The 19,153-nt window shown below is 40.3% G+C and overlaps 1 protein-coding gene across 4 annotated transcripts in view; it reads left to right on the forward strand.

Annotated features, from left to right (window-relative positions):
• LOC310896601 (uncharacterized protein) overlaps positions 1-19,153 on the forward strand; it is a 177,408-nt gene that overhangs the window by 5,445 nt on the left and 152,810 nt on the right. Inside the window, exon 3 of one of the 4 annotated variants that reach the window (XR_014581649.1) lies at positions 8,395-13,464. The exons of 1 other annotated variant lie outside the window; for it this stretch is intronic. The gene's annotated coding sequence lies outside the window, so the exon portion shown is untranslated. Of the gene's footprint in view, positions 1-8,394; positions 13,465-19,153 lie in introns of those variants that run through there. 2 more of the 4 variants (XR_014581650.1, XR_014581651.1) reach the window with 2 other exon arrangements.

The raw sequence follows: 19,153 nt of genomic DNA on the forward strand, positions 1-19,153 counted from the left end.
GATTGCATTAGCCCTTTTGCTACAGATCACACACGGAGTTCAGGCTCAGCTCTCCACCTGCTCACTCATCAGTTCTTTCCAGGCACTTGTTTCTGGGATCCTGTCTGCAATTTCTGGGTCTGACTTAAGGGCATTGTTTTTAGACATTTAATTTTTTTGCTATCACTATCAAAATGGACATATGTTTTTATTTACTTATGATAATTTTTTTTTTATATCACCCGAAATAATATTAGCTCCCTGGAACCTCATTAAGAACAACTTCATGTAATTGTGACACCCTACTGGCAGCTAAATTTTAAAATCTCTCAGCTAACTCTAACTCATTCTTAAAGCATCACACGTATGCTATTGATTTTGAGACTTTATTTTCTACAGAAGTTGAGGAGTAAACGTTTTATTGTTATTGAGAAAATGAGTGAATCCCTTAAGTCAGCATGATGGATTGATTGGTGGACACAGGTTTATGTTTATGTTATTTTGTTATTAGTTCTTTAATGGATACCTGGTAACTAAAAGTGAAAAAATCCTGCTAGATTGTTCACTCTTGTCCAGCTATCTGTAATTGCAGATATTAATCTAATACCACAGACTAATGCCTAAAAATATTTTATCTCAGAATTGCTTTGAAAAAAAAATCCATATGGTATAACAAGCAGGATACTGCAGCTAGCCTTTGCTCTTTTGCATGCTTTGTGATGAAATTATGAGCTTTTTGAGATGTACCAGTTATTCAGATATAACCTTTGCTTTCACTGACTTCTACTAACAATTTGTCTTCTGAGTAGACAAACAGAGTTTATGGGCTAGATAAAGTAGCAGTTTTATTTCAAGCTTGTGTTTTTATTAGACAAGACTAATAAAATCTTCAATGGATTTTGTGTATACTTGCAGAAATCTGTAAATGCCACCCAAAATTATGAATCGGAGGTGATTAGAGTTAATAGGCTACTCCAAAGGAAACTTGAAACTGGAAGGTCTTTTTACATGTGATTTAAATTATTTTGAAACATTAGTTTGAGAGAGAGAGAGAGAGAGAGAGAGCGTGAGAAGGAGAGAAGAAGGGAAAGATTTCTGGACTTTTCTGGAAATGGGGTATAGAAGAGTGACTAAAACCAGTAACCTTACAGCACTTTCTATTGCTATCTGTATTAAATCAGGAAAGACCAGCAAATTATCAGAGAATTCTTTTTCTTTCTGATTTGGTTACAAAATTTTTGTTTACTCATGTTATTGTTTCTTCTCCACATTTTTAAAATCATCCTAGGTCCCCATCTTAGCACTGCATGCTACGTTGAGGTTGCTTTACCGGCTTTTAAAGTTTTTCAGTCCACCATTCTGTGAGGAAAGAACAATTCTTTGCTTGATCTGCAGGTCAATGGAACTCACTGATCTTACAGTTCTGCCAAAAATTAAAAAATATATGTAGGAATCAAAATTTCACAGAGCAAGAAAAAACACATTTTCTACACTCAAAAAGCAAACTACTGGGGAGCTGACAGACACGAAAATATTGAATTTGTTCAAACTAAAACAAATATTTACATAAATAAATGCACACTGAAGATTTCAAGCTATCATGACTCTAAAGTATCATAGAATTTTGATATTATTTCCTTTATGCAGAGAAATAAGGTGCAGCTATACAATCAGCAGGACAAGTTTTTAAAAACCTGGCATGAAAATCTATCTAGATATAGTGTGGCTGACAGAAAACATGCTGAGTTGGAGTTTGCTTTCAACATTTGTGTGGCTGCCAGAGTACTATACTCGGAGATATTTAGGCCAGAAGGGACATTAGATCATCTAGCCTGACCTTCTGTGTATCACAGGCCATTGAATGTTACCTAACTGCTCCTGTGTTGAGTCCATCTAATCTGGCTTCAGCTGCCATCACTCATTCTTGTTAAACCTGTCTTTACTAGCTTACAAAGAAAGTCTTTGAGCTATAGTATTTTTCTTAATTTTTAACCCTAATTTTTGAGCTGTAGAAATTGTCTTTTTTTTTTTCTTTTAAAAGTTTATTTCTTTATGATGCTCACAGAAAGTGAATTTATAATGGCATCAAAATAGCAGTACAAACACACTATGACCCTGAAAAGAACATAAAAAGGGCATACTGTGTCAGAGCAAGAGCTGATCTAGTCCAATGTCTTCCTTCCAATGGTGGCCATAAGAAAATGTTCCCAAAAGGGCAAATACAGTTTTCCTGACTATTGTCCCAGATTCCAACTAGTTTCAGGTTGAAAGATTTCCTGAGACTGCCTGCCCTGATTCACCTTTCAACAATAAGCTCCATAGAACTATTCCCTTTTACATCAGAAGTCATCTTTTGCTGATTTTGGACCTGGCTCCCATTAGCCCAGACGATCCTCAGTAGAAGAGATGGTGCTCACCAGATCCTACTCCACTCACAATTCTGGTGGACCGTGGTCATAACACCTTTCCAGGCTGCAGAGCCAGCTCTGCTCAGCCATCCCCACTATGGAAGCTATACCAAACCTTTGGGAACCTCTGTCAGCCTCCTCTGAACCTTTGCCATTTCCACTATGCTCCTGAAGTATGGAACTCAGAACTGCAGTGTAGGTGCACCGGGAGTTTGTACAGCTGCATAGCTATGTTTGTTCTCTACTTCTTTCCTATTAGTTCCTAACATTCAATTTGCTTTTCTGATTGCTATGACAGATTTGTTTTCATAGAACATAATTCCAGGATCTTTCTCCTGAGTGGTAACAGTCAGCTCATGTATTTTATATGTGAAGTTGAGATTATTCTCCCCATATTGCTTTACGTGCATCTCCACTGATTTTTTTTCTGTTGTTCGGTCTTGCAAGATCCTCCTGCATTATCTCAACCTGACCATATGAATATTTCCATACATTTCACTTCAAACACTGGGCAGAGGCCCATTGATGTGGCAGGAAGAACACGTGTAGGCAAAGGTAAGAACTTTCAGAGAGCTGCACACACGGCCAGCTTGAGCTGCAGCTAGGAAAGCCATTGTGGCCTAAAGAATCTGCCAGCTCATGATGCAACCCCCAAAAGTAATTTAACCCAACCTGCTGGTGACAATGTCAGCATGGGTACATTTATTTGAGACTTTTTGAGACCTACAGTACACAGTGTGTTTGTACTTTATGAAGACAGGGCCAGGCCGCTCACAACGCTACATGACAGGAAGATGGGAGACCATGGGTGAAAATTAAAATGAGAGGTTTAGGTGTGATACAGGGAGAAACTTTCTTCCCATGGGACAGGCTGCCCAGGAAGGCCATGCTGGCACAGTTCTCGGGGTTTCCAGCCCCGCACAGCCCTGAGCAGCCCGGCCTGGCCTCAGCGCTGAGCCTGCTGCCCCAGGGCTGGGACGGGGGCATCCTGAGTGCCCAGCCAGCCACAGCTGTCAGGGATCCCAGGATTTCAAATGCTTGAGAATAGCACTGTGAAATGTAACTAAATCACCTCTGTCTTGAAATCACTATAAACCTGGTCCAATTGGATCTATTGTGGGCCAAGCAGCTTGTTCCTGCTGGTACTTTGCTGTATAGGCGTACCCTACATTTTGCTTAATATTTGAAAAAAGGTAAGTTCAAATTAACTCTTGGGAGCTTGTGGGGTTTTTTGATTTTCCCTTCTCAGAAGTGGTTGAACTGGACAAAAATAATTATCGGACTTCAAACAGATATGTGTTTACTGAAAGGAAAGGCAGATATTTTTCTTCCATGTCTAAGAGAGTATTTTCTATGTTGCTGGTGAGATACGATTGTGACCAGAGACGGGTGTATATGTATATAGAATGCATGACAAAATTTCCTTTTCATCCCAAATAGCTTTGAAAATAATATCAGATGGAAAATGTAGAAACAGAAAGGTAATCTCTCTATACAATGTCTCATTTAGCTGCTCTTTGAGGTTGCCTGGGACTGTCTTAACCTACTTTTCATTGATTAGAAAAGTCTGAGTAATTGCCTGCACTAGATGCAGCTTTCCTCTGTGCAGACCTTTGTATCTCTTAGAAATTCATCACTTTCCTTCAATTATTTGTGCCCCTGGACTCCCCACCTCAGCACCCCTGTATCTAAGGAGGGGGGAGACGAAGGCTATGGGTGTCTTTCATGACCAGGCAGGAGGGTTCAAACACAATTCCCAGACTTAGGGTTGAGAAAAGAGAAAAGAAAAATGTAGTCACAGAACTCATTTCCCAGAATTCTGGTCCCAAGCAATGAGTTATATTTGTCTGTTTAGTTTGTCACAAGATCACCCTCCGTGACATATAATCCTCAACATGTGACATGAGAACACTATGATTTGAAGGGCATCATCCAGACTCAACAGCTTTCTTCCCACCAGTTGTGTCCCTTTTAGTAACAAACTTCTGGGAATCCGTACTGATGTTTCCTCTGAATTCCATAGTGGTTGAATACTTACTTTGAGATGTCTTTGATAGTTGTTCAGTTTTCTTATGACAACTGCCTGCTTCACAGGAGAACATTTGCTGTAGGATGAGAACAATGCTCTTGGGTGTCAAAAGACACCTCCTGGCAGGAGGAATACAGCTGTAGATGTAGTCACAATCTGTATCCTAAATTCTGAAAAAGTTTGTTGTGGTGAGCACAACCAGAGTTTCAGTGATGAGATTTTAGTTCAAGATCCATTCTAGCAGGTAGTCTGACCCCATTTCTAGTTGTCTTTTATGTACAAACTCAAACAACCTGGTTTGTAGTGTATACCATAATGTAGTGGTTTCTTTCTAATTTTGCTATATCCTTGTATATGCAAAATTGTTACATCTGAAGTTTCATGAAGCAGTTATATACAAGTCTTTTGGTTCATGAAGACCAAAACTTAGGAAATATTAGGAAGTATTATTACATAGCATGATTGCAAATAATTACTTGCATTTGAATAAAGAAAAACAAGTTACCCAGGCAGTATGCAGTTTTGGGTGGATACTGAATTCTGAAAGAAATTTGCTTTTGCCTTTTTGTTATTGAGAATGTTTTCAGGAAAACCAATCTTACGGTGAAGCAACAACAACAAGAAAAAAAAAGTGAAGTGAATTTTGATTTTGTCTTTTGTGAAATTTGCACCAGAAAGGTAGTTATATGTAACCCACTCAGAGAAAGAAAAAATATCATGAGGTAATTTTATCTTTCAACTTCAATTATGGTGAAACAGGATGACAAAATCTTATTCTTATTCAAAATCTGATTCTTATTCTTTAAAATAAGAATTTCTTCACCATCATTGGATCATGAATATAATAAAACAGGACTATTGGAAGACATGTGCAAGGAAATCCAAGCACGGAAACTACGTTTGTGCGAAGAATAAACAATTTGTCCTTTTGCATTGAACATGCAGAAGCCAGGGTGCAGAATTTCTCCATGCATGCAAACTAGTCTAACCAGTCTGGAATATACCTAATTGGATGTGCGTATGCATCTCTGTGGTGTGTGCATAATAAATGCAATGTGTCCTGGATCACCTGTAATGCATGACCATGAACAGGGAGTGTGCCACATGTGGCTGTATTTCCATCTGAGACTCTCGAGTCTGGGAACCTGTGGAACAGAAAGCCAGGAACTTTTTACACCAGTGCTATTTTACTGTGGTGAGAACATACAAACAAGATATTATCTCTTTCTTTAGGGATTATATTGCATAGCTAACACTTCAATGAAACTTCCTATCATAACGTGTTGGTGCTCACCAACCCAATTTATTTTTTTTTGTAGGTGGACTCACATCAGTCTTTTAGGATTTCCCTTTGGGTAGCTAAACCAAGCAAACTCTTACATTGGACTGTTGAATTACAAAAATCTGCATACCTGTCATCAGCTAATTTTTTCATCATTTATTCTCTTAATAAGCATGAGATATGCTGAAGCTGCTTTTCAGTTTTTGTTTAGTTTAGCTTGTGCTTTACACAACTGGGAGCACTATAGCTACTTTTTCTAGTTAAATGTTGATACTGAACAATCAAACATACTTTGCAGTAGAGAAACAAATGATTTCCATATGCATAGAAAATCCCTAAACAAATCCATCAAATATGTTGTCTCAACTATTTTTCTTCCAGCACTGAGAGAATACTGGCACAAAGTTAGTATACAACATCTGGTTAGCTGAAAATACATCAACATCTCTGAAGTTTTAAAACTTTTTATTTGAAAAACAAGTCTTTCCCACAAAGTATGAAACAATCCATCTACAGCATTTGACTGTGATACTGATTCCCTAGACTTTTAGTATGCTTGACAGACTTTTTAGGTAGGCTTGCACGTAGAAGTTTGCAAACATATTATCAGTGCTTGCAAAAATAGATGTTTTTAGACTTTTTTCTTTGGAAATTATAATTGCTGTATTAAATATTGGTCATGGCATGTATGTACTCTTTATGATCACAGCACTAGAGAAAATGGCATGTCATTTGCCAAGTAGACTATACTTTATGAGTGTCCCTATTCTAGTTCCAAAAAGGAGTTTTTGGCTTTACTGAAGCCAATAGTAAAATTATTGTATACTTCAGTTGGCCTTTATTTCACCCTAGGAATTTAAGACTGGATTCCAAAGGGGATCTAACTCTAGGTCCAAAATTTAGATCCTCAAAATCTCTGCTCAGCTGGTGTCTAAACTCTCTAGGCACCTACATTTCTGTTGTTAAAATTCTCCCTCTGACTATAAAATTCTCCAGCTGGCTATTACCTGTGCCTTGAGAGCACTAAGCCATTCAGTGCCTATTTTAGACCTGATCCTCAAAAAGAATTGCACACAAGCTTTCTCCAGACTGTCTTACCCAACATGTTCAGTCTGGTAACAGCTTCAAGGATCAGCTGATGTTTGATAGACGCAACAGTACACATGAGGATAAAGGTCCTTTCCTCATCTGTAGCTCCAGTTCCCTGTTGCCTTTTCTCTTATATATTCCTAGAAAGGTAGCACTATCCTAGGTGTCATGAGGGCCTGATTTTGTGTGGACTGACTGGAGAGAGGGTGGAGAAACAGAGGAAGAGCACATGTAAGTGTGGTACTAGAAAGACACCTGGCTCTGGTTACGCCCTTAGCTCTGCTGCATGTGTTTTATTCAGGGAGGCTTAATGTAAGATTATGTACACTGTCCTTGGAGCAGGGACAGGAACCTTGGTCTGATCCTCTCTGAGTGCTCACTAGGCTCCAGAATTACACTAACACCAGCTCCGTCTTCCTTGCCAAATTTATATTTAATTATTCCCTGTAAAGTGAAACAGCTTCCTGTTTCTGAGTACCCAGAAGCTTGGCAGCTAATAGTTCAGGCATCTTTGCAAACCAAGTGTGGGTTCAAAATGCCTAAGGGATGGGAGAGGAATGAACTTTTGGCTCCCAGTCTAACTACACTGGTGGTGCTACCTGGGGAGAGCAGCTCCCCAGTGCTCCCGGGTGCGTGGACAACCCCTTGCAGAGACGAGTGACACACTGCTGCTGAGCCCCAAGGATTTCTCCAAATTGCCCCACCGCCTGCAGGTGGGCACAACCTGAAGAGCAACATATGTGTAAGTGAGACCCTCGGGGAGTTATGGAGGGAACGTGCTTGTGGAGAAACAGCACTGTGTACTGGGAGGTGTGCGGGAAAATCCTGCTGGAAGGGACAGCCCGGATGCCAGCTAATGCTTACCAGACTTTCAATTCTTTTTCTTTCCAACCTTGTCGAGATCTTAAGGCACCCAAAAGACAAAGTTTGGAAACTATCCTGTAAGCTGGTACCTTTAAAGAGCAAGCAAATAATGAATCCTCAGTCTAATTATCACCAGGAATTTTCCAGACTTTTCAGCTGTTATGCAAAACATTTCGCTTCCCTAATAATTATTATAAAGTTCTTAAGTAGACTGATTTACTCAGGAACAATAAGGTTTAGCTGAAATTTATATGTTATTCAAAGGAAAACAGCTCAGGAACTTGCTGTTCAAAGGGAAATTTGTAGTGCTGTTTTACACAGAGCTAAAATTAAAAAGAAAGAGAAAGAAGTCTGTGTTTTACATTAAACCAAACCTTTTTGATAAGAATGCTGGCCTGAAGCAATTTAAGCCATGAAAAATGAACTCCCTGAGCACTCCTGTCAGAGTCCAGTGATGGAAGGATCCCTGTAAATTCTTAATCTGCCTTTCTTCATGGCAGGACAATGTAGTCCCATAGAAAGGAAGGTCAAGGAACTGAACCCCCACAGTAGGTATCCAAAAAAGCAATCAAGCTAAACTAGCAGGGAGTGGATTCCAGCTGAACTCTGTGGTGAGGAGCTTTTCTATTCCACCACAGGTACCTTACAGAAGGGAAGATTCCTGGGACTAGTGGTTTAATTTCTCTGGCTACCATGCTAATCACATACGTCCCATAATTACTGTCTTTCTTTCTTTCCCCCAGACTGTCATTCTTCTGTCTCTTAGCTCCGTCCAGCAGGCAGACAATGTGGACACAAAGGCTGTGCAAGCTGGCTAGGCACCTGATGGAACTCCGAAGCTCCATGACACGCCGCCCCGCGCCCCACTCTCTCTTTCAAATATTTAATTTGCATTCTTTCCCAGCAATAGCCAAATGCTTGGGGGCTGCTTTCCATTTTCACCTCATTAGATTATATGTCTGAACATAAAAATGACTGAGACCTGTGAACCAAATCAAGCTCCTGCAATGTGTGCTGCAAACATGCCAATCATAGTGATGACACAAGGCAAGGATTTGGCAAAAGTCATGCATGGCATTAATGTTAATTGTGTTTTTGCAGGTTAGACCAGTGTCAGCTTTATAGCAAACTCATCTTGTTTATGGCACAATGATGGATTTCCCAGAAGACAGAGTAAATAATTTTACAGTGGGTTGCAAAGAGAAGAGGTCTCTGACCAGAGGAAGAAACATAGCACTGGTCAAAGGGAATGACCAAGGGACAGAGGCTTTTTTCTGTCACAGCAAAGTGCATGGCTCACACACCTTCTCTAACTATGTAAAGCAGAGGAAAAGGAAACTAGTTAGACTAAACCCCAAAGGCTGGTAAAGCTCTCCAGGAAACCATCAGGTAGCTTCAGAGAGCCACGGCCTCACAGAAGCTCTTTGCTGGCAGTGGAAGGGCATGGTAGGTTAGCTAGCAGGAATGCTGTCCTTGTGCTATGTCCTTCCCCTGGGTGGGATCTCTGGTGGCGTGGGCGCACTGCAGACAGACCCTGCTGCACACCTTCCTGGGCAGCTTGCTCTGCACCAGAGGCAGAGGGCCCATAGCTGCTCCCAGGCAGACCCCTCGTGCAGATAAAGACAGCACGGAGAGCTCTGTGTCTGGGAAGAAGGGACATTCATTTAAGTCTGCAGGGACTACCTCTAAGTTTGAAGAAATATCTTTCAGAGATGGTTCTACACACTGCAGTGTCCTACATAGGGTCCCCACGGTGAGCAGTGATATATGCTTGAGTTTTAAACTGAAGGAGGAAATTGAGACATTTTTTAATAATCTGGTTTAAGATACCTGTACAATGATTCCTTTTGTGGCCTATTATCTCCATAAGAAGGTTAAACAATTAGAAGGAGTGCGTGATGGAATAATCATGTTTAAAATGTGGCAAAGGGTTTTTTCCATCTCTTTCCTTCCCTTGTTCAGTTGGGATACATAGAAAATAACAGCTCCTGTGTGGCGTAGTATTTGGAGAAGTCACTTTTATTTCAAGAAAGTAAAAACAAGAAAAAGAAAAATGAGTGATGTTGGTAAGAAGTTACACAGCGTATTTAGCGTTCCTTGGGAGAAAGGAGACAGCCCGGCATGCAGGAGAACGAAGCATCTGGGGAGAAACCCACCCTGCGTCAGCCCCGCGCTCCGGGATTTTGTAACAACTGTAGCTGAAGTGGCAGGAAAGCCTTTCTCTTCATCTTCGAAAAATGTGCCTGCAGCCTTCCTGGGAACCCTGATTAGGCAGCTGATTTGAAACTAATCTGCTGTGTGTGTTAACTGAAAATATACCTTCAAGCGTTCGACAGTTTTCTGCCTGGCTTATGAGAGATGTGGCCCTCAATTTGCACAATTTGGATTGAAATTTTCCTGTAGCTCAAGGATATGTATATTTAAGGCTCTGATAAGAAGCAGCTTCTGTACACTGGGTCAGAGTCTGTTGCTGAAGAAGGTGTGAGAAGATGAGCAGGAGGTGGGGGGGCTCAGAGAAGGCAGCCCTCACCCGTCCTCTGCAGGTTAATGAAGACTTTTTGGTCCAGGGAAATATTCACCAGAGCACTTATATTTAGGAGACTGAGAAGGATTTTGAGGTACTTTATCATTTGCAGTTGTGATCACAGGGAATTTTTTATATCCCAAATTTCAATTTTCCACCAGTGGCAGAGATGAACTTGGGTTCTCTTTGCTGCGTTATATATGGCAGCTGTGTGCAGGGATGCTTCCCCCTTGGCTCCTTTGAGTCTGAATTTGGTCAACATCGAAGTGGGCACAAGCTAAGAGCTTGCATAAAAGACAGCGTTGATAGCAGAACTTATAATTAGACTTTTAAATTTTTGCTGCTTTCCTGCTTTCATATCAGAATTTTCCATGGATATTAGTTAAAATCTCCATAGCTTGCAAGCTTAAAGAGCTTTCTTTTAAGGAAAAGTGCCTGCTTGCCTGGGGAGCCTTCTCCAAGTTAGTCTGTACCAGCTCTACTATAAATCTAAATTCTTGCATTTTCTCATATATTCTTTGGCGAGGACTCACCTATATTACTTGATTCTTAAAGCCAGCTTGAGGGAAAGAGACGAATATATAAATGGCTCTTTGACTGAAAATCTAGGCCAGAAATTTCAAAGAAAGCATTGTCAAAATCCTTTAAACTACAAAATCATAACTCAGCTACTAACAAATAACAAAACTATCTTCTAACATTTTACTTTATCACTGAGCATTATCGTCTTTAAAGTGACTACTGAGACTGACCAGCTTTATTAATGACCTCATGGTTGATAAATTTTGCAGCTAAGTGTCTTACTGTCTGTGAGGTAACGCTGAAGAAATAGATAAGTGTGTCTGTCTAACTGGCTGCAAGAATTGCACTTTTGTGTGTTTCCCTCAATACTTTCCTTTAAGTATGCATAGCCATTCTCTTGCCTTTTTTTTTTTTTTTTTTTTTTTAAAGTTGCACTATTAAGTACAGTTCTCCAGGGCATGTAATAAACAGAACGTATAATATATTCAGTGTTCTGGCTGAACTGTAGATGGGCTCCCTCATAAATGTAAGAAGGCACTCAGCAAATTTTAAGCAAGGGGAGGAAACGCTGCTGAAAGGAACAAGCAGACATGCAAGCCATGACATAAAAGTCATCTGAATAGGTAAACACTGTAAAGAAAGTACAATGAAATGGCTAAACCTATGTTAGCAGAGGAAACTGGGGATCTCTGGAAGTGGTTCAGTGAAAAATATCTTCAAAGAGGTCTTTCCAGGCAGCATGATTATGGATGAATGAGTTGTTGCATTGTGAGCCAAATTTTGAATAATTCTGAAACAGCACATGCAAAAGTTTGGGGACAGAGGGTGAGAGGAGAATGGGTCTTCCAACAACCAAGCCTGCAAAGTATCTTCTCCACTTCTTTTAGGGTGCACAGTAACAGAGACAGGGCCAAACAGCAGCAGACCAGCAATCCATTCATACACTACCTGATTCTGAGGGGCACCAGAAACTCACAGAAAGTGCATAAAATACCATAGCAGACAGTCAAGAATAGCTTGCTTGTACAGAAAGTTTCTCCCTAATCAGTTAACGTTAGACTTATGCACTAGATGGTATCTTTCTTTTTGTAAATGCTTTGTGCTGCAGCTTTGCCTATGCTCATTACCCATTTTAAATATCTCATCTGTTTTTGATTCCCATGAAGATTCTGGATTCAGTTGCATCTTACGGCTGTACTTGCTTTTATTGGTGTTAAATATTTTGTCTAATAATTTTGTTGGATATCCTTTTTTATTTTTTCTTTTTTTTTTTTTTCAAATGAATGAGTAGTAGGAATATAGTTGGCCACAGCTCTATTAATAAAACCAAATTCAAGTAGAGAATGTATTTTTGCTGGAATGAAAATTGCTTTATAAAAATGTCTGATTCACTATAATTTTATTACAAAAGAAAATTGGAAAAAACATCCCAGAAACACAAAAAAAAATCCCGTCTTGCATTTCATTTTGAAATCATGTTTCATTTCAACATTATTTGATTTTGTATTATTATGTTTCTAAATTCTCATATGAAATATTATGATGCTCCTGGATCAAATTGTATTTTCAGAATGTTCATTTATAAACAACCCAGAAATTTTCAGTTCACATTGTGACTCGGAACAACAGTTTTGCAATACTAAACAAGGCATCCTGAAATGGAGAACTTTGTTCTCAGCTACAGACCTCCTTAGATGTAAACAAAAATACTAATATGCACCCGTCATAGTCCCCTCTTCATCTGTGCTTTTAGGTTTTTTTTTTCCTTCTTTTTTTTTTTTTTTTTTAAGTGTTTCACTAAATGAGAGTTATCTAGTGTGTTTAATAATAGTTAACAACCCTCTCTGGATTTTTGTTTCCACTCCATTATTCTGGTACTAAGAGGTCAGAACTGAAGACAGTTATTCCAGATACTAGTGTCATAGATGGCTATTCACCTCTTCATAACTTTCTGGCATAATTTCTATACTATCTTTTATAGGTATGATAATATAAGCTAATGCATGCTTTTAGAACTTCATTAAATAAGCCATGTAGCATTCACACATGCACACATAGCTTTACTCCATAGTTTTACTGCCCTGGAGAGAGCCTAAGATATTTTCCTTGGCCGCTTATTCGTGAATACCTTAATTTTGCTCTTCTTTGGATAGTACTTGAAATTTATCACCTCTGACTTCTATGTTTCTTTTTTTGTCAGGGTGGGTAAAATTTTTAAGTGTTACTCCTGAGGAACAATAACACTATAAGAAGGCTCTGGCTATGTATTGGCTTTTGCTCATGGGAATGGGCGAACTGCACTTATGCTGGAGTCCACACTTAACAATTTTCATCTTCTCAGTATTATGTCAGCTTCTTTTTTGAAGTTTCTGACAATGCTTGGTTTTCAGGGTCACGGGTTACTGAGTAGTGCAGTGTGTTAGCCCTCTTCAGGAACTAAGGATCCTGCCACCAAACCCCTCCCAGCTCGGGAAATGGATACTCATCACAGTTTATCTACTCTAGATCTAGACAGCAGAAAAATTAGTTGCCTAGTGTAGCTATCTGCAATTGATGAGGCTATCTAGAAGAAGCTGACAAAATAGGCACTGGTTGTGAAACGTCTCCTTAAAAAGAAGTAAAAAAGTAAAAGCTAAGTATTGGTATTTGAAGATCATCTGAGTGCCCACTTCAGTGTTCACTTATCTATCTCCCATTGCCATTACATCCCAGAGGATCTGGCTTTAATTCAGTATGGATTCCAGTGTGTGGCTTGGGCACATCACCCTCCTACCAACTGCGCTTCCCGGATGGATGCGCAGACAGCAGACCACTGAAATGGTCTCAAGTGTCTGACGCTTGGAGTGAGGTAGAAGACATTCCTCCTTCTTTGCCCTCTCTCACTACTTTAAAAATGTTAAGACTTATTTTTCCAGTTCTGTATTGACATGACATCAACACAGGTCAGAATTTTGAAGGGGAAAAAGTGAATGACTCATCCCCACATTTGCCTCAGACAAGCCAGGTAGCCAGGGCACTCACACATTATGGTTTCCCATTATGGAAGCCTCCGTCTGAAGTCCATCCCTGGCTCATGTAGTGCAGCACTTCACATTCACATCCTATGTGACTGTCTGAATTACAAGGTTCTGTGTAGTACAGGATGGTGATACACATTTGTTGTGTTCTTCAGTCTCTTGTACCTGGGATGCCCCCGAATCCACCTGGAAAACCTCCCCTAAAGACAGTACACTCCCACAGGTTCCTCAAACCCGAGCTCACTGTCTCTGAGCTCACATGCTTAATACATAAGCATGATAGGGCTGCTGATGTGTTTCTCAGGAGCAGAGCAGCAGCAGGGAGCCAAAGGTGGGCATTTCTGGGCAAGTCTGGAGAGATGCAGAAAGCTGAATTCTTCTGCCATCTGGGTTAGTACCAGACTAGTTTTGCTTTGGAAGCTGCAGAGCAGCTATAGCTTAGCTAACCTGAGATTGGTGCTGCAGTGATGTATGTGTGCGTGTCTTTTGCAGGCAGTGTTTGTTGCGCATACGGGCTGGAGACGGTGCAACTGCAGTTCAGAAAGCACAGAGCCTGAACTAAAAAGCCCTGTCTGGCAGTACAATGCAAGTTGTATAGACATCGAGAGGCCCAAACACAGAGCTTTATGAGGAAGGCAGGACCAGGATCCTGACGTGCTGTTGTTTTTTGTTTTCTGTTTCTTTCAGAAATGACTCTGTGCCACAGTAAACATGGCCACAAGTCTGCCTGCTGGTTCAGAGTGCTGGCAGAGCAAGCTCACATCTGCCTGTAATCGTTGATGTAGACACATCCTATGTGGCCCCTGTACCAGAGCTGGCTCCTCTCCGGACATGGGCAGAGCTCGCTTGTGTCCCTGCACACCCACTCCTGTAGGCACACCCCGATGGAGGGGATGTAGGCTCTGTGGGCATTAGTCTTTTATAGAGGTGTAAAAATCCTGTTTGGATCCGGCAGCCATATGAATTCAGTGTAATGGGTTGTAATTGGGCATGTCCTGGTTTGTTTGCACTCTTAATACAACACAGGGTTCATAATTTGACACAGATATATCCCATTCTGTCACAATGGTAGTTTGCCAAGATTTATTCTTTTAACAAGGAACATAGATTCTTTTAATGTCTGAAAACTAATGAGGAAGGCTTTTCCAAGTGCAATGTGTTTACTCAGCAATGCCAATTTGTATTTATTCCTCTCCTCTCCTCTCCTCTCCTCTCCTCTCCTCTCCTCTCCTCTCCTCTCCTCTCCTCTCCTCTCCTCTCCTCTCCTCTCCTCTCCTCTCCTCTCCTCTCCTCTCCTCTCCTCTCCTCTCCTCTCCTCTCCTCTCCTCTCCTCTCCTCTCCTCTCCTCTCCTCTCCTCTCCTCTCCTCTCCTCTCCTCTCCTCTCCTCTCCTCTCCTCTCCTCTCCTCTCCTCTCCTCTCCCCTCCTCTCCCCTCCCCTCCCCTCCCCTCCCCTCCCCTCCCCTCCCCTCCCCTCCCCTCCCCTCCCTTCCCCTCCCCTCCCCTCCCCTCCCCTCCCCTCCCCTCCCCTCCCCTCCCCTTCATTTCGCCCCCAGTTTCTCTCATGTTCTTTCTCCAGAAACACAACTATTTCAGAAAGATTTAGGGACAGACTTCCCTCCCAGCCCCCACTCTTGATGTAAGCAATAAAGTCCCCCACTTCCTGTACTCTCTGTGAACTTTCTGACAAATAAATGAAGCCATATTTGATAGGAACTCATAAACGCTCCTTATATTGCTATTTGGAAAAGCTGGTAAATCAGCATACAAAAGAGACCTCAGTGATTTCCCAGTTTATGTTTCCAAAAATAATCTTTCTTCCAATATTCCAGAAATTAGACTTTATAATGTGGAACATTGCCCTTTATTGGAAACACTAAGTGTGTGACCTTTGTTACTGGAAGTCAAGTTATCGATAGAGAGACAACTAGAACATGGACATGCTTTCTTCTTTTAAGACCTTTTATACATTTACAGTGTTATTACATGTTTCTGTACTATTTTGAAAGTCCTCTGCAAGTTTCTGCCATTCTTTCTCAGAAAGCCCTTCCTATCTTTATCTCCCTACCATTGCTCTCGCTCTTTTGGGCTGGCTACATCTTGAGACCTCAGTTCCTTCCAAACACCACTGGTTTGAGAATCACCTTCTCTTATGTTCCTGCCATCCAAAACAGCCGTCTTGTATCTCTGCTTCATTGCCTTGCTACTTGTTCCAAACCTCAGCTGAAAGCACAATTTCTTTTTCTGGTTATATTAATATCTACTCCCTCAGACACTGACCTGTAATACAGTGCTTTAATATCTTCACCATACAGCTCTACTTATTGTAAGCCACCATCTTTTAACTTAAATGAAGAAGACTTTTTCTATAACTGCAATGGTCTTTGAAAACGTGGCATTTGGTTTATTATTTTTTTCCGCATGAATTTTAAAAAACAATGTGATATGTGCATTTGTTAGAGATGTTGCACTAAGAGGAAAAAATTGGCAAGCGCTGGGCTTTTAGGTATGTGCAACAGCCTTTTTTGGGGAGGGAGAAAGGGGTTTATCTGGCTCCTTGCTTTTTGTTCTGTCAGCAAGTCTGAAGATTTCAGAAGGAGCTGTAGCATATCCTTTGCAGTAGAAAAAGCAACAGTATTTCTGACTTTATGGGAGCATCAGAAGATTTCTTTTTGGGTAGTGAAAAGCAAGGACTTCTGGTGCCATAGTGAAATTATCCAGCTATAACAGGGATGAGAAATAATACTTCGCATGTTTCTAGGCTTGTTTCCTTAATGTGTTTACTATTAAACACTGAACTGCTTGTTCAGGAGTTGTGTATATACTTTATTTAAATATGGGTGGGACATTTATAGAATAAGTTACATGAAGAAACATAATGTTGTAAGCAAAACAGTGGAAAATCATTCAGAGTACATATTTCTGAAGATTGTGGATGGTGATAATGAAGATAATCTATTTAGAAAAAGGACAACTCAGGACAGCATCAGGTGATGCTACTTAATACAATGGAATTAGGTAAAGGAACTCTTATTATTAGAAATAGACTTTGATTATGAAATCCAGGTTGTAGTTGTTTTTGTTTGTTTGTTTGTTTTTAAGTGTGTGGGGAGGCATCTAAGATCACAAATTTGATTGGAAATTGATAGGGTGCATGTTTCTTGGAAATGTATGTACCTTCCAAATTTCTGTCCCATCAATATCAAAATGAAGAAAAATTCCAACAGAGATGAAGTCAGGGGAACTTCAACAACTTAGCTGATGTGTCTAAAGATATTTTAGGGTGATTTAACTAAAAGTGGCAGAAAAACACTCAAAAACTAAATTAACTTGTTATGAATCCTAGAAATTTCACAGGCCTGTATTTGTCACTTCACAAGAACAGGAAAACTGTTTGCAACCTTTCTGTAACAGTCTTTTAAGGTTAAAATGTTGTATTTGAAATAGAGGAATGTGTGTGAGGTGATGAAAGACAAAAACCGCTGTGCAAGAAATGTCACTTGGGATGAATCCAAGATGGTGAACAAATTTGGAGGTAAGTTTGGAGGAACCTACGAGATCTAGTCTGTATCTGTCTGTTTCAGAAGGTCTTTCCCACTGACTTTAATAGTAGGGTCCTTTAATGTTGATGATATTGACGCTTACCATGCTGCTCTTTCTTATGTGGTTTGAAGACAGTCCAGGTGACACCATGGTGATTGAGTCTATACCCTATCTCTCTGCATGTGAAGAGGAGCATTACCATAGTCACTCATCTGTGCTGAGATAGTATGGAAAAATAATAGCATGAATTAGGTAAAAGGAATACTTTTTTTTAAAAAAAAAAAAAAAAATCTTGCAGTTTTTATGGGGAAGCATTCAGGCATTGGTATTTTTGGTTGGTGAATGCAGATTTGTGGTTGTTTCCACATGATTAATTTGTTTGTTCAAAGATTTCTTTGATTCAGGCACGAATTGATGGCTCTTGTAAACACTGTTGGAGCTACCAACACTTATCAGCTGAGCAGGTTTGACTTCAGGCATGGTCCTGCTTTGAGAAGTCGAGCTGTGACACCGGGGGTCTTACAGTGGCATGCGAGAGAGCAGTGAAGGGATTCTGGACCAGGGAAGGCCATGATGCCATCAGCAGGACCTCCCACTTGGTGCCCACAGGCCTTACCTGGCCCAGCGATTTCTGCACCCTCAGTTTATATGACGACTTTTAGGGCTAAAATAATTCTTTCTGAGACCCATCCTCTGCATTTTTTCCAGCGTACTTGCAATGAAGCATTCTGCAGGGTGGCAGTGTGGGCATCTGTTCTATGTTTTGAAGCCCATTCCAGGAGCACCATGTCCAAGCAGATCCAGGAGGAGGTCTTGTAATGTCCTGAAAAGAGAGCAAACTTCCCACCCAGTCCAAATTCCTGCCTGAGCTAGATGGAAGATAAAAATACTGTTATTACTTGACAAGGTGGGGCCCTCTTTCTTTGCCCTGCTGTGCAGTGGGCCATTGAAATCAGCACAGGTATAACTTAAATTTCTGAACTCTGCCACCACTATCTGGACGAGGTGCAGGCTGGTGTTTTCTTCGGGTTCATAGCTGTGGAAAGTGTGTGTGTGTGTGTGGTGGGGGTGTCTTTGTATTAGCAAATACTTTTTCTATCTAGAGAGAACTGAGCAAAACCTCATATTTTTTCAGAGAGATTTTTCCAAAGTAAATGATCTGCAGGCATTTACCCAGAATATCATTAACACAGAAAGGGAAACTGAATTTATTGTGCCCAAATGTTACACTGGTGTTTACAGGAATTCTGATCTTTAAATTTCTTGATAAACATAATCTATTTTGTATATGTTTAAGTAACCCTGTCTGGGATTTTAAATAATAACAGAAGACTATAAAAACTAAAATCTCTTTTTTCAACTCATTAGATGCATTTATAGATTTAGAATATTCTGTATACTCCATTTTCTACTTCAATATACAAAAATTAAAGCTTTACAATTTAACTAGAAACACAGAGCTACACAATGTTTTGTTTATGGCCTGTGTTGTATTAACATAGTTGTTTTTCGTTATAGGGTGATGCTAGAGAAGTGATGAATTTTGTTGACAATGTTATCAAATATGTACTTTCAAAATAAGCTTTGCATTTTATTACTAATGGGTAAAAAAAGTGGGATCAATTTGACTTGTGTAGCTTGACTGAAGAACTAAAGTCATCAGATTTACATCAAGGTTGAGTTGGGCTGAATCTCCCCTCAGAGAGCAGAAAGCTCGAAACTTTTGGCACTTAATTAGGAGCAACAAGCAAACATTTAAATGCTCCTCTTAAGTAGGATTAGGCAGTGAGTACAGAGTTCAGTCTGTACTGGACAAACACTGACTTTGAGAGGCTCCTCTTACAGGGGTTACCAGTTCATCAAGCCCTGGAGGTCTGCCTGATGGGAGGATTTCCACA

The sequence above is a fragment of the Anser anser genome (genome assembly GCF_964211835.1).
Source record: "Anser anser genome assembly, chromosome: 3".
Classification (NCBI taxonomy): Eukaryota; Metazoa; Chordata; class Aves; order Anseriformes; family Anatidae; genus Anser; species Anser anser.